Source organism: Cervus canadensis, chromosome X, assembly GCF_019320065.1.
Source record: "Cervus canadensis isolate Bull #8, Minnesota chromosome X, ASM1932006v1, whole genome shotgun sequence".
In the NCBI taxonomy this organism is placed as follows: domain Eukaryota; kingdom Metazoa; phylum Chordata; class Mammalia; order Artiodactyla; family Cervidae; genus Cervus; species Cervus canadensis.
The window spans coordinates 22,256,831-22,281,816 of record NC_057419.1 but is presented as its reverse complement, the minus strand read 5'-3'; the positions used below and the strand labels follow the sequence as shown (position 1 = coordinate 22,281,816).

The 24,986-nt window shown below is 42.5% G+C and overlaps 1 protein-coding gene across 8 annotated transcripts in view; it reads left to right on the top strand.

The window, feature by feature from the left end:
* The window catches only part of ADGRG2 (adhesion G protein-coupled receptor G2), a 122,770-nt gene that overhangs the window by 15,183 nt on the left and 82,601 nt on the right, over positions 1-24,986 (top strand). Inside the window, exon 1 of one of the 8 annotated variants that reach the window (XM_043459080.1) lies at positions 13,434-13,659. The exons of the other annotated variants lie outside the window; for them this stretch is intronic. The gene's annotated coding sequence lies outside the window, so the exon portion shown is untranslated. Of the gene's footprint in view, positions 1-13,433; positions 13,660-24,986 lie in introns of those variants that run through there. 8 annotated transcript variants of the gene reach the window in all.

The window sequence follows — 24,986 nt, the reverse complement described above, 5'->3', positions numbered from 1 at the left end:
GACACTGAGTAAATGTTCTCTTTCTCCAGAAATTCATGTCTCTGGGCTAAGTCTAGAAGCTGCTGGTGAGAACAGTGATCTGATGAACAAATTAATATCTGTGTGTTAGGATCCTAATTATTAGAGTTTCCAGACAGAAGGGAATTACATTTTACCAAGAAAAAACCAGTGATAAAATTCCAGAGATCACCAATGTCACATTTTTTAGTGGGGGACTCTTCTAGTCCTAACTGCTTCTCGGATTTTTAAAAAACTTGGACATGTTTCCCTTGGGTTTTAGACATGTAAAGTTTCTAAACCTTCTAGGTATTCACAAATTGAATATATGGAAGGAGAAGGAGAAAGATTAGGAGGATGTATGCCAAAGTGATTTCCCTTTTAGACATAATTTGAAAATTAGCCATGATTTATAGGTAAACTCTAATAGTATATTCTATATAGTATTGAAGCTTCCAGGAACAATCAGTACAAATGACCTCCTCTAGTGATTTTGCTTTCCAGATAATTAACTTTTTGACAGAATATATCACATGTTTTGGAGTATTTGGAGAAACCATTACCCTTGTGAAAGTAAAAGTTGCTCAGCCGTGTCCAACTCTTTGTGACCCCATGAACTATACAGTCCATGGAATTCTCCAGGCCAGAATACTGGAGTGGGTAGCAGTTCCCTTCTCCAGGGGATCTTCCCAACCCAGGGATCGAAACCAAGTCTGCATTGCAGGCAGATTCTTTACCAGCTAGGCCACAAGGGAAGCCCACCTAGTAGTATTTATTTTTTATATTGGATCGATGCTCATTTTATATCCATAGTTCATATGTGAGTCAAGAGCTGTGTACCATTGTTCACTCTCCTGATATTTACCACCTGTGCATCGTTATTAGTCATTTTCTTTCTAGCATCCATTTTTAGTGAAAGTAGGCAAGTGTGGCAAGCAGTATTTCTTAGATATAGAGTCTTATTGTTTTTGACTCATCTGTGAAAGTGGATGAAATGTGTATACATATGTTTCTAAGATTAAACTTTAATGAAGTATACACTATACACATTATAAGTGTATAGCTCAATGAATTTTCACCAACTTTGCACACCCCTGTCACCAGTCCCCTATCAAGAATCAGAACATGAGCGGCTCCCATAACTCCCCTTCATGTCTCCTTCTGGGCACTCCCATCCCCCCAAAAGTAACTACTATTTTGATTCTAATGTCATAGATTGATTTTGTCTGCCCTTGAGTTTCATATATATAGTACCACACAGGATATCTGACTTTTCATTTTTGTTTGGGAGATTCATCCATATCATTGTGTTGTGTGTTGCAGTTACAGGATAGTATTCCATTGTATGACTGTACCGTAATTTATCCTTTCTACTATTGACGAACCTTTGGTTAGTTTCCTGTTTCTGGCTTTAATGAATAGTGTTGTGAGGAACACTCTTGTACATACCTTTTTTTTTTAAACTTTTTTATTTTGTATTCAGAAATAGCTGATTAACATTGTTGTGATAGTTTCAGGTGAACAGCAAAGGGACTCAGCCATACTTATATGAGTATCCATTCTCCCCCAAACTCCCCTCCCAAAAAGGCTGCCACATAACAATGAGCAGAGTTCCTTGTGCCATACAGTAGGTCCTTGTTATCTGTTTTAAATATAGCATTGTGGATTATACCTATCTTTTGATGAACACATGTGTATGTTGACTTAAAAAATATTGGCAATCCAAAAGTTAATAGTTAATGTTTTATTCGGCAGGAATTTTTAGGACTTCAAGCCCTGGAGACAGCATCTCAAGTAACCTTAAGGGAACTGCTCTGAGGAGCTGAGGCAGAGAGGCTGGTTATATAGAAGTTTTGCAACAAAGGGCAGGTAATCTGAATGTCGAAAGATTATTGTTAATTAAAGAAAACTAGATATCCCAAGTTAAGGAATTCAGTGCTTTTCTATGTATGGGAGCTTCCCTAGTGGCTCAGGTGGTAAAGAATCTGCCTGCAATGCAGGAGAACCTGGGTTGGGAAGGTCCCCTGGAGAAGGGAATGGTAACCCACTCCAGTATTCTTGCCTGGAAAACCCCATGGAGAGAGGAGCTTGGTGGGCTGCGGTCCATGAGGTCGCAAAGAGTCAGACACGACTGAGCGACTAACACTTTCAGTTTTTCACCTTCTGTGTATGGGAAGATGCAAGAGTCTGGGTTCACTGACATCATTCCTTTGATTTGCCCCTCAGCTACCTGGGTCTGCTCGCCTGGTGGCTCAGACAGTAAAGAATCTGCCTGCAATGCAGGAGACCCAGGTTTGATTCCTGGGTGGGGAAGATCCCCTGGAGGAGGGCATGGCAGCCCACTCCAGTATTCTTGCCTGGGAAATCCCATGGACAGAGGAGCCTGGCTACAGTCCATGGGGTCACAAAGAGTCAGACACGACTGAACAACTAAGACTTTCAAGACTTTGAGCTATCTGGGGCCTGTATCCTGTGATTTCTCACCCTGTTTCCTCAGGGCTCATGATAGGGAGTGGCTGCAGTCTGATGGCTGCTAGATGGCAGGTATATTCTTTTCCTGAGTTTCCTCAGGGCTCACCAGCTCGTGTTGGAGGGCTGCAATCACTCTTGACTGTGACATCCTTTGTTTACTGATAGGGCAGGAGATGTTTTTCTCGTGTGCATTACTACTCTGTAAATGCTATAGGGGAAGAAAAAGAACGTTCCCTCTACCCTCCTAGGTTCTTGGCTGAGACACCCCCCCCGCCCCGTAATAAAAAGACAGATTAACAGGAGAAAAACAAACAGAAGTTTACTAATATATATCCTCCTGTATACATGGGAGAGACCCATGAAAACAGAGTAACTCCCCCTAAATGGCCCAAGCCCCACTATGTTCAATACCATCTTCCACTAAAGACAAAAGATTTTTTGTGGGGTGGGGGAGGCCAGTTCTAGGAATTATCAGGAAAAGCACAGTGAACAAGGTTGGGGTGTTAATGCAGATATAAGTCCTTGCCTTCTCCACTGAGAAGAGTTTCTAGAGACTTAAAGTGACTGTTCTGGTATGGAGAGGGAGACACCCTTGCAAATGGAGGTTCCCCTTATATATGTAAACATCTCTTACAGAAGGGTCACGTCTGCTCGCTTTTCAGAGCTGCTTCTTTGTATGCTGTTTCTTAAAAATAATCAGCCTCAAGATAATTCTTACACCAAAGAGACATTTTGAGATGTCATATTCTGCTCCCCTTCAATACCTAAAAAAGAACGCTTTTGATATTGTCGTAAAGTTGCTTACTCGTGTCTGATTCTTTGCGACCCCGTGGACTATAGCACGCCAAGCTTTCCTGTCCTTCACCATCTCCTGGAATTTGCTCAGAGTCATGTCCATTGAGTCGAGGATGCCATCCAAAGAAAGCTTCTAACGTATTTCTACTTATTTTCATGGTTGTCAGTTATTTTGTACTCTGAATGCAATTAGGATTAGGAACCATCTCTGTGTATACTTCCATATCTGTATCCATATACTGTGTTGAGGCTTTTTATTCATAAGCTGAATTAAGTTTTAGTATGAGTTGGTTTGCTTTAATTTTTTTCTAGGAGTGTTTGTATATTCATTTATTCCTTTACTGGCTACCTGTATCAAAATGTCATTTTAAAATTTCTTAAGAATTTTAACTTTTTTTCCTGTGATACACACGCGTGATTATTTTGAAATGAATGACACTCCTGGAACTGTCAAATGTATTTTACAGATATTGAGGCAAAGGTTTACCCACGTGAATAGTCTTAGAATCATACAGGCTTATTAAGCCCTGATTCCTAATTTTGCCAAGGAGGCAAAAAGGGAAGAATGAAATAAATGAAAGAGGTTTTGAAAAACTAAAGTATGCTTTATTTTGTTGTGATTACACCCAGGTTTGTAGGTTGACACGATTATCTCCCTTTGTCCCAAATTATTCCATTCAGCAAATCTGAAGTTAATTTGACAAACTGAATAGAGCACATTAGCCTGAAATGGAGCAAATACCTTCCACTTGACTTTGGTAGGAATACACTCTTTATGCAGAGAACGCTTGGTGAATTACTACAGTCTGTAGCCGTGCTTTTTAGATACACAGGTAGATCTTTTTGAAATGTAGATGCGGGTTCTGGGACGGGGCTGGAGATGCTTCCTTTTGGGGGACCACACTTTGAATAGTGAGGCTTTAAGCACAGCTGGGATCTTTGTCCATAGCCCTTTGAGGAATGATAAACATCCCTGTCCTCGTGCCTCTCTGGTTGGCCTCCCAGCACAGGCGGACAAACTAGATGTGTTCAGCCTGCATTACAGCACAAAGCCTGGTACTCCTTGGGCGTTTCTTTAAATCTCAAGTAGCAACTCCTTTCAGCCTCCCCTTACCTAGACTCTCCTCAAACATTCCAAACAGCTGAAGAAAAACCACTGAACTCCTCAAACGCACGCCAAACCCAAACATACACATACTCACACACACACTCTCTCTCTTTAAACCCCAGATACTGACTTGAAGGGAGGAGTAGGGCAGGGCAGGCTTGAAACTGCCTTCTCTTCTGCTGGCTTCGGTGCCTCAGACTTCCTCATTTATTCCATAGAGACTGGGTGTCTGTCTTAAGATCCTGGGCCCTGAGCACCGCAGTACACTCAGTCCCCTTCCAGCCACTACACTAGCTGGACATTTCTCTCCGCCCATGTGGCAGCCTGGAGTGCCAGGATGAACCCTTCCCAGCCTACCCCTGGGAGCAGCCCTCAGCCAGGGCTGGTAGGTATTGAACCCAGCTCTTTGCCCCTGAGAGGAACCCCTGAGACGGCTGGGCAGTCTGCACTGGCTCCCAGAGCTTCCAGGACTGAGACTCGGCCTCCCCCAGTGGTAACTGGCTTGATGATGCATCTGTTTTAGCTGCCTTCCTGCCCCCATCTCACTTCCCCATTCTCCTGTGTCCTGGGATCACATGCTAAATAAATTGCTTGCTCTCAAATCTTTGCCTCAGATTACCTTCTGGAAGAACCCAAACTATGGCAGGGCTCTTTGAGGCCAGCAGTCAGGAAGTACTTTTGTTCATTTTAATAAAACACATTACACGAAAACACGGGAGCCCCTTAGGTTGGTTCTCAGGAGGGCTTCACCAGTGTCTAGTTAGTTTGTTGGCATGACACCAAGCATTCAGGTGGCTGGAAGTAAGCCCAATCTCAGAAAGAACGCTTCCGTGTTCTGGATTGTCAACAGAGCTTATACCTGGACTCCCAACAGAGCTGACTCTTGTCCTTCTGAGTCTTGCTGGGCCAGGGGTGGGGGTAGGGGGAAAGTGTATCTCTGAGTTCTGCCTCAGGGCCGTTGAGCCATCTTGTGGCCCTGGCAACCCTTGCCCTGGCTGTATCCTACTTCTGTGTTCCTTTCTGTAGGCTTGCCTCCCTGGGGTTCTCCGTCATGAGCTCTCTTGCCAGCCCCTTGAGACTAGGAGTCCTTTCTTGGACCTTCAGTTTACTGCATGGAGGCTCCTGACTTTAAGATTCAAGGACGTACCACCTGTTTTCTAAGCTTTGTGCCAATGATCAGTGCTCCTATAGCGTGGGTTTTTTTTTAATTAAATTTATTTTTTGGCTGTGCTGAATCTTCATTGCTGTGTGTAAGCCGTTTTCAAGTTGTGACGAGCAGGGGCTTCTCACTGTCATGGCTTCTCTTGTTGCAGAGCATGGGCTCTAGGGAACGTAGGCTCAGTAGTTGTGGCTCCCAGGCTGTAGAGCACCGGCTCAATGTGGTGGCGCGCAGGCTTAGTTACTCTGCAGCATGTGGGATATGCCCGGACCAGGGATCAAACCTGTGTTCCTTGCATTGGTAGGCGGAGTCTTTACCGCTTGACCACCGACGAAGTCCATAGCCACGTCTTTAGCTTGTCCCCCTCCTCCTGCCTTTCTCTCCAGACTGGAGTTGGACCCAAACTTTGGTATAATTGAAACTTCTCAGTGCATTTTAGAACTGCCTGTGCTCTAATTGGGGATCTTAGCCCTTCTGTATGCTCAGAAGGCTGCCTTTTCCCCTCGAGACCTTGTTCACAGCATTCCCCTTTCTGTGGTTCCTCGAATGATTGGAACCCACACCAGGCAGAGATATTTGGGAGGGTGGCCTGACCTGGCATTTAGAATGGATCGCTCACAGTCTTGCTCTACCCCTGCCAGGGTGTGCTGCCCACCATGTCTTTGTTTGGGCCTCCTGGGATTCCTGATTAGAGACCCTTGTTCCTTTGGATTTGGTATTTTAGGAGTACCCGCTACATCAGTGGGACTAGCTTTAATGTAAACATGTATGAAACATCAAGGATGGATGGTTAGGTGAGTGCTTCCCTGTGACTTTGGGCTTCCTTTCTGGCTTGTAGACTGCCACCTTTTTGTTGCGTTCTCAAATGATGGAGAGAGGTGATAGGGGAGAGACCTTCTTTTCTTAAAAGGCCATAGTCCTATTAGATCAGGGTACCACCCTTATGACCTCATTTAACCTTAATTATCTTCTAGTAGACTTTGTCTCCAGATACAGTCATGTTGGGGGTTAAGGCCACAACGTAGTAATTTGGGGGTGAGGAGTGGGACTCCAGTGATACTAATAATTGTGCTTAGCTTCCCCCCCCAACTCCTCCAGTCATCTAGCTAAATCCTGAAATTCCACTATTAGAGATTCATTTCTTTGGCTTAAAGAGTTGTTAAAATGTAAATGGGTACAGAATTTGGTTGATGTGTCTTGATATGAGGTCATCTCCTAAGAGCAGGTAGGATTCAAAAAGTAGGAGGCCATTGGGTGCCAACAAGTTGGGAATGGGCCCTAAAGAGAGAAAGAGTTCTAAAAAGGAAGTCAGTTTTCCCTGAGCAGCATCTTTTTGTTAACTTTGCCAAGGACTGTTCCAAGTCCTCAGAATTATTTAATCAGTTCCTGCAAAATAACCCTTAAAATCACATAACTGAGTGCTTAACCTAGCTTTCTTGGATCTATGGGTGATTTGAAAGCCTTTTAAAGAAGTCTTATCAACTCTCTGCAAAGGGAGAAGTATTGATAGAAGTACAACTTCTCATTGGCTTATCCAGCCTTCTGTCAACACTTTTTATTAGCCAACAAATTATGTGAAATGACAACAGATGTTTGTAGTAAAGATTCTTGTGTTGTTGGAGCCTAAAGTACTTTTTGAATCACCAAAGATTAAATTATGTATGGGATAATTTTCACATTAACTGTGATATTGATAAAGTCTTGGTCCCTGCTTGTTACTGAATGATAATCCTTTATCAGCCCGGATATTTCCATTTCAGTACTTTGTCTTTCTCCCGTGCTAACATCGAAATGGTACCTGAGGTAAAATGAGCCCTTCTTGTGGCTTGTTATTGCTAGGATAGGCTGCTTTTGGATAATTGACTAAGGTAATCAGAACACTGTGTATGAGCCAGGTATGTGGCTTTGACCCCAATGTGGCCTTTGCTGTTACGGAGACCTCTAGAGAGTGGATCAGTGTTTGTTCAGTTCTGCTAAGGAAAGTGCGTGGAATTCCATCTCTGGACCTGCTCCATCAATGGTGTCATTTAAAAGTCTTCAACCCTGGCTGTACGTTAGCTTTTTTTAAAAAAAAAAATTATTTATTTATTGGCTGTGCCATACAGCATGTGGGATCTTAACTACCCTGACCAGGAATCGGACCTGTACCCCTGGCATTGGAAGCTCAGTGTTAACCACTGGAGCACCAGGGAAGTCCCCTCTAGCTTTTTAAAAAGTGCACAGAAGTAAGGACTGTCCTGAAATTGGTGTTCATCTTCTCATATGTTTCTTTATACTTATCCTATATAGGAATATGTCCCTTAGTAAGAGAAAATGCTGCTTGCGTGCTTTTTTTTTAAATTGGAGTATAATTGCCTTACGATGTTGTTTTGGTTTCTGCTGTATGGCAGTGTGAATCAGCTGTATGTATACGTACATTCCCTCCCTCGTGGGCCTCCCTCCCATTCCACCTCCTCCATTCCACCCCTCTCAGTCATTATTTGCATGCTTTTAAACTATGCGGTATTTTTTTTACCCCCATATTCTGCAACTTTAATTTTGTCATTGTCTTTTGTTGTGAGATTTGTCGTCATTGCTACATGTAGCTCTTGCCCATTTCTTTTTCTCTGCTCTGTAGTAGTCCGTTGTGTAAATATATAATCTATTGGTACATTCTTCTATTGAGGCCATTTAAATTGCTTCAGGTTTTATTATTAAAAATGAAGCTGCTGTGAACAGCCTTGAACATGTTTCCTTATGCTAATATATTTCCGTAGAGATTATATTTAGGCATGAAAGTACTTAAAAAAATTTTTTTTAATTTAAATTGGATGATAATTGCTTTACAATATTGTGTTGGTTTCTGCCAAGGAATGGAAGTACTAGGTGGTAGGGTATGTGCCTCTTCAACTGTACTGGTTGTTTGCAGATTACTCTCCTAAGCAACTGGGAAAGAGACTTCCTGTTGTTCAGCATTCTTGCCAACACTTAGCATAGTCAGACTTGAGATTTTTTAATATTGCTGAGATGATATTGTATCTCTTTTGGTTTTAATTTGCATTTCTCTGAATATTAGTGTTCATTGACTATTTAAGTTTCATCTTCATGAAATTCTAGTTCAAGTTTCTTTTTTCTTCTATCAGGTTTTCTGTGTTTTAAAATTGACTTGTAGATATTCTTTATATATTCTGGATACTGATTTTTAGTGATATATGTCATAAATAATGCCTCTCAGTCTGTGGCTTATTTTTTTTTACTTTTTATGGTATTTTCTGATAAGATTCTTTCATTGTAGTCAAATTTCTTCTTTATTTCTTTTATGGTTTGCACTTTTATGTTTCTGTCCAAAAGACCTAAAGATATCTCTGTTGTCTCCTAAGTTTAAAGTCTTGGCTTTTGAAATAATTTTAGTCTAATTGGAATTGAGGGAGCAGTCTATGTGTGGATTGTTTTTCCATGTGGAAAAACATTTGTCGCAGGATTAGTTACTGAAGAGTTGATCCTTACCCTCCCTCAGCTGCATCTTCCCTGACCCCCTTTTGCTATATCGAGTACCCTTATATGTGTGAATCTGCTTCCAGGCTCACTAAAATTTGGCTTCCTGGTATATTTGTCAAACCCTGAGTATTAAACAGCCTTGATTACCGTAGTTCTCTAAAGAGTCTTGGTATCTTGCAATTCAAGCCTTCCTTTGTTATTCTTTGTCAGATTGTCTTGGCCACTTTCTTTTACATTACATATACATTTGGCCCTCCATATCCATTGGTTCCACATCCAGGAATTCAACCAACTGCAGATTGAAAATATTTGGAAAGAAAAATTCCAAAAGATTCCAAAAAGTGAAACTTGAATTTGCCATTAACTCAGCAACTATTTACATCATGTTTGTGTTGTATTAGGTAGTATATGTAATCTAAAGATGATTTAAAGAATACATCCTCTGTAGATTATATGTAAATAACTAGGCTACTTTACGTAAGGGACTTGAATATCCTCAGATTTTGGTATGTGTGGGAGTTCCTGGAATACCAAGGAACAACTGTAACACCTTGTTGTTTAGTCACTCAGTCATGTCCGACTCTTTTGTGACTCCATGAACCGTAGCCTGCCAGAGTCCTCTGTCCATGGGATTTCCCAGGCAAGAATACTGGAGTGGGTTGTCATTTCCTTCTCCAGGGGATGTCTCCAACCCAGGAACTGAACCCAAGTCTCCTGCATTGCAGGTGAATTCCTTACTGCTGAGCCACCAGGGAAGTCCCAGTGTACACCTTAGAATTACCATTAAGTTCCATAAAGAACTTCATTAAGATTTTGAGGGAAATTACCTTGAATCTGTAGCATTATTTATTTTTCCAATTATTATCAAAGTAATTATCAATTACTTTGATATAGATTATCCCATTTGTGTCTTGCAACAACTTGAGAGTTAAGTTAATATTGTCCCCTTTTCTCAGATGAGAAAACATATTAGAGAAATTAAATGCCTTGTCCACAGCTCACAAAGCTAGTCGATGGCAGAGTCTGGTGTGTGTTTTTTTTTAACCCCCCCCCTTTTTGTTGAGAAATAATCCACATACCATAAAATTCACCATTTTGAAGTGTACAATTCAGTGGTTTTTAGTATATTCACAAGGTTCTGTAACCATCACCACTGTCTAATTCCAGAACATTTTCATCACCCAAAAGAGAAGCCTTGCACTCATTAGTGGTCACTGCCCACTTTCCCCTCCTCCCCTCAGACGCTGGCAGCCACTCTCTACTTTCTGTCTATGGGTTTGCCTGTTCGGGAGATTTCATAGAAATGGAATCATGGACTATATGGTATTCAATGTCTGGCTTTTTTTCACTTAGCATCATGTTTTCAAGGGTCCTCCATGTCATGAATTGCAACTTCACTCCTTTCTTTCCCTTCATTTTTTTCTTGGATCCATGTCCTTTCTTCATTTTCATCTTCTTTTCCTTTTTCAGTCTATTCCTTTTCCTTCATTCCTTCAGCCAAGTCTTTTGACTCAGCCCAGTGGTCTTTTTATAGTTACCATGTTAAGCCAATCAGTAAGTGGAAATTTATTTCTTTAAGAAGTTAAGGATAAAATGGTAACACATGAGCCTAACAACGAAGTTCTCCAGCCTCACTCCCTGTTGGCATTCATTGGGCGCTCAGACATTGAGCTGAGTGCACCAGAATAAAGGATCAACATCAGAGATCTTCAGAAGAATCGTGCCAGTGTTGTTTCCTCTATGCTAAGCCAAACTTTTGCTAAGCCATGTGCCTGGAAAGCGGAATATTGTTTAGGTTATGAGCTGTGCATTAGATATGCATACTTGCTTTTGTAGAAGAGAAGTCATATTTTCTTCCAAAGAACTTGAGGTTGTTCAGTTGAATGTGTTATACAGATCTTGGTTTGAAAGAGTTAAATAAAGCACTGTGTGCAAGGAACCCTTCTCTCTTTAGAAATGTACTTACTCAGTTCAGCAGTATTTTGCTGTTAACCTTAACCTTCAGTTGAACTATGAAGAAGAATCAGAATGAATGACACTACAATTTGCCAAGCCCTGATGTTAACTAGGGACAAATATGTATGTTTCCCTACAAAGTATGCTGAATTAATTCCTTACCACTCCTCAGACCACTCCCAGTAAACAGGACCCACATTTGTCAGGATCGGAAGAGAGGAAAGATTAAATGTGCACACACTTGTGTGTGTGTGTACACAAAGACATACACTCATAATTAGTTGATCTGCAACAAACCTCAAGCTGTTCTCTATAACTAAAATTAAGCCAATAATTCATTTAGGTTTTAACCAGCTATTTCGGAAATTGTTTTATAAGGCTTTAGTTCTTCCAAATGTTCACAACCCACAAAATTGGTTTTGGAAATAATCATTTTTCCCTTTGCCTACAAGGAATCGCAAAATTGAGTTTGAGTTCATTTGCAGTCATTTTTCTTCCCCTAGGTTTTTAGATATCATTTTTTTCTCTGCTTCCTTTTTTTACTTGCCATGGATTTTCCCTTCTTTCCACAATAGTATGTCCAGCTCCTTCAAAATCTCTCCATTCATCCATGCTCTCTTTCAACAAGTCTTTCTAACATTCCTACTATGCCCAGGCACTCTTCTAGTCATTGAAGACTCAACAGTGAACCCAACAGACAAAACCTCAGCCTTCGACAAAGCTTATTTTCTAGTGAGGGAAGCAGATGATAAAGTAAATTAAATACACATTATGTTAGATCGTGATTCATGCTATCTGTAGAGGAAAATGTATCAGAAAAGCGGCACAGGGAGCATGGAAGGGCTGCAATTTTAAATAGCATTTCTTTAAGTCAGGGGTTGGCTAACTTTGACCTGTAACCGTCCACCTTTTTCTGTAGATAAAGTTCTATTAGCACACAGCCACATCCATTTATTTACAGGTTGTCTGTGGGGTTAATAGTTGTAACAGAACCATATGGGCAAAGCCGAAAATATTTACTCTTTGGCCCTTTGCAGAGAAATGCAGATTTTATTTACTTATTTGTGTTTTGGCTGTACTGGGTCTTAGTTGTGACACTCAAGATCTTCAACCTTCATTGTGGCCCGTGAACTCGTAGTTGCGACATGTGGGATCTAGTTTCCTGACCAGGGATCAAAATCCAGGTCCCCTGTGTTGGGAGTGCTGCGTCTTAGCCACTGGACCACCAGGGAAGTCCCTGCAAATTTTTATTTATGATAACATTGTATAATTAGTATGCATGTTGTGCTTTTCAGCTTCCAAATCATCTTTATGAACTATGGCCTTGTCATGAGTGTGGCAGCGGTATCAGGGTGGGTATCAAAGTAGTTTTGTTTTACAGGTCACTGAACCAGAGAGGTTACTGGGGTTGTCCAGGGCTGCTGCTCTTGTAAAGTGGTGATGTTTAGCTCTCACAGCTGGTGCATTTCCTGGCCTGATCTTACTGATGATACAGACAACCCAGCTTTTTAGCACTGGGAGCTTCCTAGCGTACACAACACAGGCAGGCGATACTAGGTAGGCATCAAGAGTGTGAGCTCTAAACCTAGGCTGTCCAAGTTCAAATCCTCACTCTGCCACTTACTTCTGTGACCTCTGTGCTGTGCCTCAGTTTCCTTTTCTGTGAAGGAGTTATAATAATATGCCTTCTGGGTAGGGTGGTGATGCATCCCAGTTTGCCCGAGGCATCTCGGGTTCATGCCTGCTTTGTCTGCATTAAGTAATAGTGTCTCATTTTACTCCCAGCTGCTCCAGTCTGAACATTAAATTATATACGTACCCTAGCTAGGGTTGTCGCTGGGCTTGAGTTAGTACAAATAAGGCTCTTAGAATCCTGCCCAACCTAGTCTGTAGCAGTGGTTTCTTATCTCAGTGCTGTGCCAACTCATCAGTTCATTTTCTTCTGACTCATTTTTTGCTTCCATTAAGTCCAGACTTGTTCCCTTGAGAAGTGATTTTGTGCGTCTGGGTTAACAGGTGGTAGAGGATCCTTCTTGCAGGGTACAGAGCCCTCCACTTGCAGTGTTCATCCCCCAGCAAGCCTCCGGCCTCACCCCCTGACCTCCTTCCGTAGGTCTTTGTCACGTCATTGTCTCATGATGCTTTCAGAGACCACTTCTCTAACTTGCCATACCGTCCCACACACTTCGTGTCTACTAACCTGCTTTAGTTTTCTTCCTAATACTTAGGTAGATTACTGAGCTGCTAATAATGTTTTTCGTGTAGTTTTGTTTTGCTGTTGGATAGAAAGAAAAAAAAACCCAAATAGGCCTGTGAGATTACTTTTTTTGTTTTTCAAAATAGTGTAGCTTTATTGCTAAAATTTGAAAAATTACAGAAAACCACAGTGCCACAAATATAATCCACCCATAATCCCACCCCTTCCCTCAGGGTTGTCATTTTGAGGTGTATTAAGAAGAACAGTTTTATCATAGAACTTTAGCTAAACAGCTTATAAGCAAGTGAAGATTTACTTAGTTCTCTAAGGATTATAATTTTGATTCCTTTAAGATAAACCTGTCTTCATGTTTTCATCTGAAACTGCTCTGAGAAAATATCAAAGCACTGGTGCAGCCTGGTCCCAACCCCAGAAATAAAGGAAAAAAACACGGCAGAGAGTGGAGTGCGAAAGCAAGCTTCCCCACTGCAAGTTAAGGTCTGTTGGCATATTGGCAACACGTTAGCTTGACTCTTGCCAATGTGAATGTCTTAATAGAAAGATCTTGTGGTAACATGCTTTTATTTGCTGATTTCCTTTATCATATGGAACAAGTTGCACGTTCTTTGTGTCCCACTGTCTCCTCTAAGAATATAATTCAGCTGTGTGTTTGCTCCACAACCCTCTTTAAAACTTGTAATTGTCTCATATGTTTGTTCATTTACATTTTTATTTGAGTGCCCCACCAGCATGTCAGTTCCAGAAGGGCACAGTTGTATCTGTCTTGCTCACCAGTGCGTTCCTAGCACCTCATGTAGTGCCTGGCACATGGTATTTACTCACTAAATATTTGTCAAATGGGGAGTCCACTGAGCCTGGTGGCGCACACATCCCCTCCGTGCAAGGGACCAGGGTGGGGACGACCCTTGTGCAGGGTTCTCAGTTGCAAGAGAATAAAGCCCTAAAAGATGGCCCTGGCCCCTCAAATATCATCCTCATTTTCTCCCCCAGTCCCCCAATTCCTTTAACAAATGACAAAGTTATTAATTCAGCCATCTGAGTTTGTTTAAAGGGTTGATGAGTTTTGAGACAGGAAGCTCATTTTAAGACCATAGTCAGAGATCAACAGGGATTCTCGCTGTGGTCCTGTGAGGTGGGGGGGCAGTGATGATGGGATGGGTATGAGGAGAAGAGCCCAGGGCAGGGAGGTGGAAGGAAGGCTTGGGCAAAGTGGGATGGCCAGAGTGGAAGGAACACAGGAAGGGTAGTGGGCCCACTGCCCACACAGACTGTGTTTAGAGAATCTCGTTCAATTTCACCCGCCGCCCAGGCCTTTGAAGCAATCAGCCAAGTGCCTGACACACCTGAGCAGTGGATGATGGCAGTGAGGTCATAGCTAAGTGTTTTGAACATGTACTATTAATATGAGCCACACTCTCTGCTCAGCACGCTTCCTGTACTTACTCACTACTCCTTCACAAGAATTTTAGGAGACAAATACTATGATTATTCCCATTTTATGGATAAGGACCATCAGTTGGCAAGATGTTCAATATCTGAGACAGCTGTGTCCTGTGGCTTGTGGCAGGCTAAAGTTACATATTCGTTCTCATCAGGACTCAGTAAAAATATCTTGTCTCCCCCCCCCCCCCTTCTTCTGCAGTATCCTATATGTGAAAGCGCTTTGGCAATTTCGTCAATAATTTGGCATGATTACTGTAGAATAACTAAAAGCAGCTTATAATACTTGTGGAACATGAGTTTTAACAGCAGCTCTTTTGAGATACTGTGCCCTTTTTCTTTTCTTGCACAAGCACACTACATCTTTATTCAGGCAGATCGTGCCCATATGAGATGCTATTTTCAACATATATTTCTAATTACAACATTGATTTTTACTATTTATTGAGAATTTGCTATGTGCCAGGGATTATTTTAGGTGTTTCATGTGTAGTGACACATTTATATGTACCAACAACTGTGAGATGGATGCTATTGATATTATCTCCATTTTATAGATGGAGAAATTGAGGCACACAGATAGACTGAGTTAATTGCCCGAAGGTTTTAGGAGCAGCAGGTAGCAGAGCCAGAATTCAAAGGCAGGGGCTTATGTCCCTTTAAACACTCTGCCATTTGCTTCATGAGTGGGCATGGCGACCTTCCTTTACTGTGGTTAATATTTATTGACAATTCACGAGGAAGTTACTGAATATTCCTTCCTGAGATACCCCACCAGCTGTAACCCAACTTTCCCACTTGGGTTCATTTCCTTTCAGCCCGACCGTTTCCAATGAGAACCCAAGAGATGGATTGAAATATTCTCTTTCATATTCACTTTGCAGTTTTTTACTGTGAAATTTTTCATCTATTTCTGAGACTAATGTGTGTTATACTTTGGAAGAGAAGTAATCTTTACTTTTTTCCTCAGCATTCTAATTATCATTCTAGTTGAGTTGCCAGTTTCACCAGTAGAATGTTTTGGCCTCCATTCTCTTAAGTAGCAAGCTCAAGGTCCGCATGGTGGAAGGAGCTGCCTTTCTGCTATCAAGTTTGCTGACCCCTCGTAGAGTTCAAGGTCAAACTAACTGGCCCACACGGGATATCACAATACTTTCCTGCAGTGTATTAGAGTGAGTTATAGGGCTTCCCTGGTGGCTCAGATGGTAAGGAGTCCACCTGCAGTGCAGGAGACCCGGGTTCGATCCCTGGGTCAGGAAGATCCCCTGGAGAAGGAAATGGCAACCCACTCCAGTATTCTTGCCTGGAAAATCCCATGGACAGAGGAGCCTTTCAGGCTACAGTCCATGGGATCACAGAGTCGGACACAACTGAGTGACTTCACTATAGACCTTCTAACAGGCAAGCCCAATGTGCCTCCAGGTTCAAGGAGACTTTGGGGTCTGGTGGCAAAGTTGAAACTTTGGGACCACTCATATGGTCTGCTCCAGATTTCCAAAAATGTCTGGGGAGTTAGACTTTTGCTGTAAGGGAAAAAAACAATACTCTCTCACCACTTGGAACACCTCAGTTTTGGAAAAATCATTAAAAAAAAAATACCACGAAGCCACCCATGCTGCATCAGTGCTGGAGGGTCATTAGGCAAAAGGCAGCATCCAGACACTTGTGGGAGGTATGATTTTTATGGACTGTTTGTGTGTCCAGTTTTGCAGTTTTCAGAGGAGGACTCCACTGGGGCTGTCAATGAAAACCATTGAACCTGTCATGCTGTTGTTTGCCAGGTCTCCTGGAAAAACACCCTGGGCGGGTCAAAGAGGGGAATACTAAAAAAAAAAAATATGGACGGCCCTGTTTTGGTGTGAGGCCAGGGCTTGGTGTCACAGCCAGATTCCCCGGTGAGAGAGGAGTTTCCATCAGCACAGGCTTTCCCCACCCTACCTTACACCATCCTGTCTGAAAAAAATTAATTCCACTTCCGGTGTAGCCAAGTAGAGTCACTTGAAGGCAGTATAAACAAAAGGAGCAGGTAGTGTTGATGCTTGCAAAGAATATTCTTATGGGGGAGAAAAAGAAATGAGAAGACCAGCCAGCAAGTGGGAGGTTTTCCTGGATGTAGGAGAGCTGCTTGGAATGGGATTGAGTTCTGGTTTCTAAGGACCAGCCCAGCAAACCTAAACCTCTAATGTAGGCAAACTCTCCTTGGGCATCTCTTCCCCATCCGTTCCCTTTTGCCCTCACTGAACTAACAGCAGGTGCCCATCTCAGAGCTCCTGTTGTCTGTGTCTGACCCCGCAGGGCTCTTCCCGGTCACCCATGCCTGTGTGATCCCCACTCACCAGTAAAGCTGACTTGATCAGTTGAAGCTCGCAGTCTTTAATGGGTATCAGTGCTTTGCAAAAACAGAAAAATCAAGCCTTGACAGGTGGTCTTTTAGTTATTAGTCAGAAATTAAGAACTCTGAGGGTAGGAGAGGAGTCCTATGCTAGGCTACTTTTAACAGGGCAGCCTCTCCTTCAGTCCTGCTGATATGGAACAAGTTTCTCAGTCCTCCACCTCCCAAACACACAAAAGATAGAATTAGTCACTCCCATCTTTGTGTCCTCAGAGCTCTTAGAACTCGAGCACATTTTATAACACTGTTCATCTGTGAGTAGGAATTGGAATGAAGATGTTTCTGGCTTTTCCAGAACATCCCCCTTTAGCCTTTCCCAGTGCAAATAATGGGCCAGCCTCCATTTTAGAAGGGAGTCTTAATTAGGAGCCAACTTCCTATAGATGATGTTATCAACCGTCAAAGGCTGCTGACAGGAGGATTTAGCCGTGGACTGAGAAGTCACTGCTGAGCTCTGTGAGGTGGGAGTCCTGGCCGACCTTGACAAGAGTAGCACAAAATCCTGTTTGAAATAATTTCCAGAGAGGTTGGGAAGAGAGAAAGTGGCCATAGCAAGTATGGACAAGCCCTGAGCAGGTTCAGTGAAAGGACTAGTTACAAGGAAAAACTCTGCTTCCTCGAAGAACTGTGTTTTCTCCTCTTCATGGATGAATTCAGAATGGAACGTGATTCTTTTTCTCTTTGGGCACCAGAGAGCCCTGTTTGTGGTTTGATATTTGATAATACAAATGTGAAGTCCTTGTGTCCTTGCTGTTTGTTTTCTAATGCCCCTCCTTGGTTTTGATCTCCTTTTTAATGTGTATTCTCCTTGAACCTGCTTTTCTTTGTGTGGGGAGAGAGAGGGAATACAGAATGGCATCTTGTCATCTGTGGTCTCCATTGTTGAGTACCTCTTGGCTTTTTGTCTGCCATAAATCACCATACAAGTGGAAGGCATGATTACTATCAAGAACAGATGAGGAGGAGGACAACTAATTCTCTTTATACAGGGGGGTTCTATAGATAGTTGTGGAACATGAGAAGGGAGATACTGGAGGACACCTGAGGCAATAAAGTCTTCCTCAGCTCTTCCAGAACCTGGCATTGAGAAATCGAGAAAAAAAATCCTAGCAGTGTGTTCCAGAGGGTATACTTCTGATTTACTCTTGTTGATGGAAGCAGTAAAACCCCTGTTGTCCTGACAGTTTGATGGTCAGTCTCTGAATACCTTCACACATGCACCTGAAGAAGAAGCGAACCTCTGCAGGGAATCCTAGGGAGAAAAGAGTTCCATTGAAAACACCATTAAGAAAAGTGACCATTTATCCAACCCTGACATCTAATTTGCCCTTTCTAAACATTTAGTGTTGTAACCACAAACAAATGACAGGTTCCAGGACGCCAGGGAAAAGTAAGCTTTTAAAAAGTCTGTGAAAACATCATTCAGGGGAAAAATAAGTTAGAGTGGAAGTAAAGTACAGACTATAAATGAGGAAGAGGAAAGAAAAGCGTTTTAAGAAATGACCTTCTTGTGGCTTCTGAGTTGTACCGAGTGGTTTGATGTCATTAGCCAGATGATCCTATTGATTTTCTTATATTCATGTAGTAAACAAATGGAAATCTAAGCATTTTCCCACTTCATAGTGCATTGTTTCCTGTAGTTATAAATACATCTTTCAGTCACTTAGGGTGGCCAAGTAAGGGAAGGGGTCTTGGGCTATGCTCCTTAACCCTTGGGTGTCTGGCCTGAAAGGCCCATTTTCGTATCGTACGTCCCCTCTGGTGGCAAGGAGTAACGGGGCAAGGGGAGAGCTAGGACGCCTCAGGAGTCTACTCCACAGGCCACTATGATAAATGACTCTCCCAGGGAGATTTTCACCAGTAAAAGCCCAGAGATGAGCTGCAAACTGCCAAGAGTCCACCCTCTTGCCTGCCAGTCCTAGAAACATCTTGCCGGTCGCTTTATGATTGCATCCCAGAGACCATGTGAGATGCATAGAATCTGTATTATGCTGGCTTCAGAGGGATGGGTTAGGAGGAAATGAGACCACCTTTGAATTGAACTAGCCCAGGCCACTGTCTTTTGTGCCTTGTGGGTCCTTAAATGGGTACTTGTAGTACTCGCAGAAGGAAAAGAGAAAAGCAAGAAGCATGGGGGGAATAATGAAAGGGAGGAAAGGTAGCTAGAGAGGAAGAGAAAGATGAAGAGGAAAGGAAGAAGGAAGATGCATAAACTAGATTTTTCTGTGTAACAAAACACCCCAGCATTTAGTGGTTTAGATAAAGCCACAGCCATTTCATTTGTTCCCAGTTCTGGAGTCTGCAGTGTGGGCTGGGCTCAGCTGGACGGTCCTGCTGGTGTCTCTCTGCTCACTCATGTCCCTGCAGTCCCCTGCCAGTCAGCTAGATGACTCTGTGCTGGAGGTTGGCATGGTAGTGGTAACTGGGCACACGCCTTTCACCACCCAGCAGGCTAACTCAGGCTTGTTCTCCCCCTCACATAGTGGCTCGAGGTTCCAGGAGCAGCAGGAAAGTGCAAACTTCCACAGTCACGCACTTTTTAAAAGAAATATTTGGCCGCATCATGTGGCATGTCGGACCTTAGTTCCTTGGCCAGGGATCAAACCTGTGTCCCTTGCACTGGAAATGTGGAGTCAACCACTGGACCGCCAGAGAAGTTCAAAGCACTTTTCAAGCTTCTGGTGGCATCACATTTGCCAATGTCCTGTTAGGCAGAGCAAATGAGTCCATTCCACGTTCAAGAGGTGGAGAAAGAGATAATCCTCCCTTTTGCTAGGAGGAGTTGCAGTCACAGTGCAGATGGATTGGCATACTGGCATAGGGAGAATTTATGGCCAGTTTTGCAATCTCCCGCAGAAGGGAAAGGCTAGAACTCTTTTGCTGGCAGGATTGGCAGAGATGTAGCAGTGTAGAGATTAAGGCCCTTGCCTTGAATTTTACAATGATACTATAAATCACCAAGTTCCTATATTCTACAGTTTATCTGTTGAATAGGGCTGGATAATAATGTAATTTCTTACTCATTTCCAGTGGGAACAAGAAAAACTTTATGGGCAAAAGTTTCCTCCTCTTACTCCCTGGAATTGGACTAAGGAGCAGTTAAATGTTTAGTACGTCTCAAGTGGCAAATGTATTTGGAAACAGAAAACTTTAAGGCAGTAGACTTAATTTTTAAGTCGTGTTGAAGATGCAGCAAAAACTTAACAAAGGAAAAATTGGGAACTTTCCTGGTGGTCCAGTGGCTAAGACTCCAGGCTCCCAATGCAGGGGACCCGGGTTCGATCCTGTCAGGGAACTGGATCCCACATTCTGCAACTAAGAGTTTGCATGCCACAACTAAGACCCAGCACAGCCAAATAAATAAATATTTTAAAAAAGGAAAAATTGACATGGTGATTTTCTTAGTACTTGGTGGAACCCATCCTACACTTAAAATTGTTTGTTTTTTCTTCATCTGTGTATCTTTTCATCATATTTTATTTCATTACTGAAAACACAGTATCAAAGCATAGTTTTAGAGGAAAATGATCAGAATTTGTTGCTATCCAGTGGAAAGAGGAGTTGAGAGTTAATTAGAAAGCCTCAGGTGTGGCAGTTGGGATTGATTTAATGTGGCAGTAGTTATCTAAATTCGGTTTTCTTCGGGAAATGTTTTCATACAAAAGGAAGAAAGTTCATGTCTAGTTAACTTTGTATGAATATAGCTTAATACGACTGTCATTAAAAAAATCAAGTAGGTGTTTTTGTGAAATAGACAATGAATGCTCTGAGAAAGAATTCATTGGTACATCCTTACATACAGATACACACTTAAGGTGGTAATTGTTTACACCCTAAGGAAAGGCATGCCCTAAGTTTGGAAACACCTTTAGTTCCGCCATGTTTCAGGGAGACCTGTGGTTGCCTCACCCAGGGGGTCGGGTCTGCTGATCAAGAAGTCATTCAAAGGGGGTCCCTCCCTTTGTGCTCTTTAATACCCTCTTCAGCTCTGGGCAGAGGTAACCATCAACATTCTAGCCCCTTGGATACATTTGGAAAACCTCAGGCTTTGGAAGGGGAGGAAGGAGAAGAGGGAAACCATAGGATGAAGGAGAGTAGAAGGGAAGAGAGGATGAGAAAACTGGAGAGGGAGGAGGAGAGAAAAGGAAACGTTCAGTGCTCCAGAAAAAACAGCATTGGACCAACAGTCCAAGAGGTCTGCCAGCTCCTTACCCTGGCCTGGTTCATTCCACCTCTGACCCAGCATCACCAGCGTGACTAAGAGGTCATCTTCGCATGGACTTCCATTGTGGTCTAGTGGTTAAGAGACCACCTACTTTGAATTGCAGGGAACTTGGGTTCGATGCCTAGTTAGGGAAGTAAGATCCTACATGCCGCAGAGCAATGGAGCCCACATGCCACAAGTAGTGAGTCTTAATGCTGCAATGAAGATTTCATGTGCTGCACCTAAGACCCGGCACAACCAAATAAATGAATAAATATTACCAATGATGTAATGATTCTGCCAAACAAACAGAATATCACCCATAAATAAATAAATATTAAAAAAAAAAGAAAGCAGTCATCTTCTTAGATGTTTCAGAACGCAATTCCTTCTACAATTTAACAATGCTCCAAAGCAAGATGCTTCTCTTAATTTAAATACTTTGGGCTGTAGTTTAAAGCTACCTTTTATCATCGCCTTGTGCCCATGGCAGAGATGAAGACCACCTCCCTGTCACGGTTCTTCTCTGAGGGCCTTGGGTACCTCATAATAGGTACACAAATAATACCTTGGGTATTATTCCTAATCCATCGTAACCTCCACCTGGACTTGCAGTGTGGATTTTTTCCAGTCTATTCACAGATTATGTTTTTAATACATTTCATTGGTTGCCTGCTCCATCCCTTCAGGTCCCTTCTGACCATTCTCTGCTTTGCTTTTGATGCCAGACTGATTCTAGTCCTGCCCACTCTGTGCCAGTCTTTGGCTCTATGTCTCAGTTGAGGCACTTACCTCTCTTTGGAATGCCTGTTCCCACCTCTTCATGTGAAGGGAGTTGCACATCCTTTAAGAGGCAGCGTGACTGTTACCTCCTGGAGGAACCTCCTAGATTCGTTTCCCTCTGCCAGCTTAGGTTCCCTTCCTTGAAGCTCCCACTGTACCTGGTTCATATGGAGCTTCCGGAAAGCCTAGCGTTCTGCATTCAGGCTCTTATGGTCCTCTTTGCTAAGTGCCTTTGGCAAGGGTGTAACCTGCACACCCCAACAGAGTGGCCCTGTTCTTTGGCACACAGTAGGCCTTCAGTAGAGTTTTGTTCAACTAATTATCTTTGAAGTCTTACAGAACCATCTCAGTTGGACTCCTCTTGAATGGTGGCATCCAGAACTGAACCAGTCTGTGCAGGTAAAGATCCTATTAGGTGGGGTCCCCTCAGTAATGGGGCCATCACAAAGTTTGAGAACCATGCTTGTTTGTTCCTCGATGGCCATACCCACCAGTCTGTAGCCAAGCCCGACATATCCCTGACCTTCTGTATCTGCCGACCAGCCTCACCTTCATCCTCTCCATCTGTGCAATTTGCTTTTCCTACCACTGTGGAGAAGCTTCCCTTTGCTTATTTATGCTCCTCTTCCCAATTTATTGAGGCCTTTGGCCACTGGTCCTTTCTTCCATGGTGTTGGTGTCATTGCCAGGAACTGTGAGCCACTCTCTGCCCCTCAGTCTGGGCCACTGATTAATCATTAAGTTCTCAATGAAGCAGTGAGCCCTCAGGATGCTGCACATCACATCACTGGGTTTTGTTTTGGTTGCTCCTTGGACCAGCATCACATTACCCAAGAGGACAGTGGGCAACTGTCTGGAGCTGCAGTTACCTGTGCAGTTACCCAGTGGTTTTGCTGATTATCCCAGGATGCGTGGACCCCACAGTCAGTACCTGGGGCTCTGAGCAGCCAGTGAGTACAGGCGTTCCAGTTCTTGGATGCAGCCGCTCTGAGCTTCCTCTGCTCTGGAGCTAGCTCTGAGTACAATCAGAGATAATTTCCTTACCATCCAAGCCACTGGTATGGTCTGTCTCTCTCTCTCTCTCTCTTTTTTTATTTTTTCTGGTTATGCTGGTATTACCCTGGGTTTTAGCCAGCTTGATAAATAGAGGAAGTTGGATGCATTTCCAGCCTTCCTGATGTCATGGTTTGGGGCAGTCTGCAGCTGTGGGAGGTTTCAGTTAATCCTAGCAATTGGTGAGTTTGCTGTTCTTCTCTGAGAAGCTTCTCTGTTCTGTGCCATGTCTTACATAAGTCAGTATGGTTCCTTTTGTGACTTGCCCTTTCCTTTCAATGATGTAAGAAGCCCAAACATTGGCAGGCATTCTGTTTTGTTACTGGAGTGCTGGTGCTGATCCTCATCAGATCCCAAGTCCTGCTTAGTTTCTTGTGGAGATAAAGGGCGGTGGACATGTGGCAGTGATAGTGGCAAAGACAGATCCAGAGGCTGACAGATGGGCAGTTCTGTAATTAAGTTTAGGCCTCTGTGTCCATCAGCCATTTTCACATCATTGCTTTTGACATTCTTTTCCACAGCTTGCTCAAGTGAGTTCTTGCTCCCTGGCTGGGTAGCAGAAGTCTTTGTGCTCTCAATGGGCCTTTCTAATTGTTCTAGAGTGGGTCCAGGGGAGACGGCATCCAGCTGAGCTAGTGATGGCTTTATGTTCTAGTTAGTCTCCCTCTGAGCTTGTGCGTTCTCTTTGAAAAACCTGGATGGCTTGGCCCAGCCTCCCTCTGTTCTGCTTTTTGCTAGAAAAAAAATACATGTAATTGTATAAGTCATACATGAACCTGTGCCCATGTTCTGTTGGCCTTCGTCCTTTCCCCCGTCACATGCCTCTCTATGGAGGCTTGGTGAGTCTCCTTCCAGGCTTTTTTGTATGTGGCCACATTTGTCGCTATACAAATAAGCATACATATATAGAGCTTTGTTTGTTTCTTAACATATCCTAGTAGCTACAGTATTAAGAAACTTGATTTTTTTGCATGACTTACACATATTGACCATCTCTATGTATCAATACATGCAGATCAACTTCATTTTTCTTAAGCATTGTATAACATTTCAGAATATGGATGGACCATCCTTTTTTTAACTATTCATTTACTGATGGATACTTAGGCTTTTCCACCCTTGCACAAAGCTGCAATAAGAGTATCTGTCTGTATATTTTTGTGTCTGTGTGTCGCTATTTCTGTAGGGACAATCTCTGGAATTAGAATTTCTGGATCAAAAGATATGCACATTTAAAAATTCAAAACGTAGCTCAACTGTTCTCTCAAAGTATATGTATCCACCAGCAGTGTAAGCAAGAGTTCATTTCTCATGTTCCCTTGAACATGCTTTCCAGCTTTGGGTATTATCAGGCTTTTAAATTTTTTCATGCAGTAGGCAAAACAAATTTCATTGTCGCTTGCCCTATTTTTCTACCTGAAAATGTTCCAAAGGAGTAAAGAGAGACTCATGTTGTTTATTAATAAACTTGTTTACCGGGAACCACTCAGCATGCTTTATTGTGGTTATCAGTAATGTTTTGGAAGAGGCAACGTGTTTGGGTTGTGAAATTTCATCAAAAACTCCTATGCAGAAAATTCTCATTTACACAAATATAAAGTGAAATTATTTCTATACTCAAGTCACAATCAATTTGTTTCTTTGTTTGATTATGTTAATGCTTTACAGTTGTTAATCTTCCATTCACTCCATGTTGAGCATTGGTACATGTGTTTGTAATTTGTTCATCCTAGGACAGGACATCTTGCTTGGCTTTCCTTTTTGTCTTTAAACATTGCTTAATGAAGTTTTTCTGACATACTGGGCTTTATTAAGAGCTAATCCTTTTTTTCCCTCTTAAAGAGCATATAATCAATAGTAATTCACCATGACTTCTTATTTCCTCTTTGTTTTTTATCTGTTTTAAATTTTTTTTTTTTTTTTTTTTTTTTT